Raw genomic sequence first — 2,687 nt, forward strand, 5'->3', positions numbered from 1 at the left:
ATCAACTGATGGACTCAAGACAATGGGCAGACAATGGGCAGGTGTCAGAAATGTGGAAAATGGGTCACTGGGGATGCCCCTTGGACAGACATACCTTCTTTCCAGTCATGTTCTGGCCTTATAAGGTGAGCAGCTTTGCTTCTGCACAACTCTCAGCCATGATGCTCTGCTCCACATCAGGCTTAAAGCCCCAGAGCCAGCTGACCACAGACAGAGACCTCCAAAACCATGACAGCTGATCACAGACACCATGAAGCTGACCACAGAGACCTCCAAAACCATGACAGCTGACCAGACACCATGACATCTGACCACAGCCAGAGACCTCCAAAACCATGACAGCTGTCTACAGACACCATGACAGCTGATCACAGACACCACGACTACAGAGACCTCCAAAACCATGGGCCAAGAAAAACATTTCCTCCTTTAGAATGTTTCTCTCGGGTGTTTATCACAGCAACAAAACTACAACTAACACAGACAGTCTAATTTAAAAACTATGCAAAATGTTTAGCCCAGGATGGCAATGAACACTGTAATCAGAGTACCTGGATGAGGCAGGAGGCTCATGAGTTCAAAGCTTTCTTGGGCTACATAGCAAAACCCCCCTTTTTTTAAAAAAAAAATTGTTTAAAAAAAAGCCAAATCAATTTCTATAAAAATACCAAATTACATTCTTTAGAGATATGAAAAACACTTGTAAATTTCATATAAAACCACAAATACCCCCCAAAGCCAAAGCAATACTGAGCAAAGACTGTAAGAGGGGGGAACCACAAGCCCGGCTTCAAATCATACAGCAAAGGGTATGCCTTTAGTACCAGCATTTGGGAGCTGAAGCTGAAGGATGATTACCAAGAACCTCTTTCAAGCACCACAAAACAAATTACAAAGCTATAAGAAGCCAAACAACATGGCTTTGACATAAAAACAGGTATGTATGGGAAGTGTGGTAACATACTCCTATAATCCTATCCTTGGGAGGCTGAGACAGGAGGATTGCCGAAAGTTCAAGATACCTTTAGATTACATAGTAGTAAGTTCTAGGCCAGTCAGAACTACACAGATAAATGAGATCCTATATCTCTAAATAAATAAAAGGACATTTTTTAAAAAGTCATGCACAGAAAGGCAAAGGCACTCCATGTTTTCTTGTGTAAGTAGAAAGCAAAAATGTGCCCTCAGGGATACAGGTGAGATTCAGTGTTATCATGAGCTCCCTGGGATAGATCTCCAGCAGTACAAAAAAGAAAGCTAATGTTATAGAAATTCAGAGTGGGACCAGCAAAACAGCTCATTGATGCCCTGACTTCAGTCCCCATAGACTGAGCCTCTGACCTCAATCATCAGGCAAGAAAATGTCCCACAGACTTGCCTGCAGACCAACCTGACAGAGGCATTTATTCAGCTGAGGCGCCCTTTTCCCAGATGGCCCTAGCTTGTGACAATTAGACAAAAAACGATGCAACGCAGTATGTGTGTGTTGAAATATCACAGCACACCACATAGCCATGATACTTACACAGAAATTGAAGCTGTTCACATGCAGAGAAAAAGCAGCTAGACATCTTAAGGAGCATTTCATAACAGACATACAAATAGCTAACATGCACAGAAGGTACTGAGCCTTACTGAGCACAAGGGAAGTGAACATTAAGTCCCGAGGTCCCAGGGCTTCCTGGCAGAGTAGCTAACATTAATGTGACTCCAAATGGCAAATGTTGAGATGGCTGTGGGACAACTGGAACACCAGCAAGCCACGACAATCTTCACATTAGTATAGCGGCTTTGAAAAACCATGGCGGCATCTGACTGGGTTGAATATTCTGACTTAGCAAAATCCATTTCTGGTCATACAAGTCAAGAGAACGGGAGCTGCTGTCCACCGAAAGACAGCATATGGATGTTCAGAAGAACCTTGTGTGCCGTCGACTCTATTTGGAAATAATCTGAATGTCCACCAAAAACAGCACAGGTGAGAAAATATGGTGGATCCACCGAACAGGCTGGGCAATGTAGAGGAACCAGATAGTCTCCCACAGACATCGCTGAACATAGGTTCTGGCACTTCTTGGGTGGGTACTAGAATTGTCCTAGACTTCGTTCTGACCAGAGGTCACAGGGATGTGTATGCATATGAAAATTCACATTTTGTTTCTTCTCCCCCCCCTTTTTTGAAGGTCTCCATTTTTTTTTTTTTTTATTCTTTATGTACAAAGACTAGCATGATCTGTTCCACTGGGTAAACAGTCTTGAATAATCAATTCAAGGTTGCTTAGTCCAACTTAATGAAGCCTATGTCCTTCGAGTACTGATTGAAACACTGACAGAACATGTTCAGCCCATATTTCCGGATCAGACCGTGGCAGTTAGAGCAGACACAGCAAGAGCAAGAGCCCTGGCCAAACTTTGAGGGTGAATCCAGTAGAGCTGCTGGTGACCCCTCTTGCCTTCAGCTGGCCAAAGAGGACAAAGGGCTGTTGTTTCTCTTAAGACGTGTACATTTTAGTATATGTAAGTTTAACTTCATAAAAAAAAAGAAAAAGAAAAAAAAAAAGAAAACAAGCTTAACTCAGTGAGAGCTTGCCAAGACCCTGGGTTCAACCACCTCAAACAAAACAAGACCCTCCCCCCCCCCACACACACACAAAAACCCCAAGAAGTTACTATCTGTCGTGTGTTTA

The 2,687-nt window shown here is 43.1% G+C and overlaps 1 pseudogene; it reads right to left on the reverse strand.

Moving 5' to 3' along the window:
• Nucleotides 1–2,278: 2,278 nt before the first annotated feature.
• LOC113837932 lies at nt 2,279–2,459 on the reverse strand (annotated as a pseudogene).
• Nucleotides 2,460–2,687: the final 228 nt, after the last annotated feature.

This window comes from Cricetulus griseus, unplaced genomic scaffold, assembly GCF_003668045.3.
Source record: "Cricetulus griseus strain 17A/GY unplaced genomic scaffold, alternate assembly CriGri-PICRH-1.0 unplaced_scaffold_377, whole genome shotgun sequence".
Classification (NCBI taxonomy): domain Eukaryota; kingdom Metazoa; phylum Chordata; class Mammalia; order Rodentia; family Cricetidae; genus Cricetulus; species Cricetulus griseus.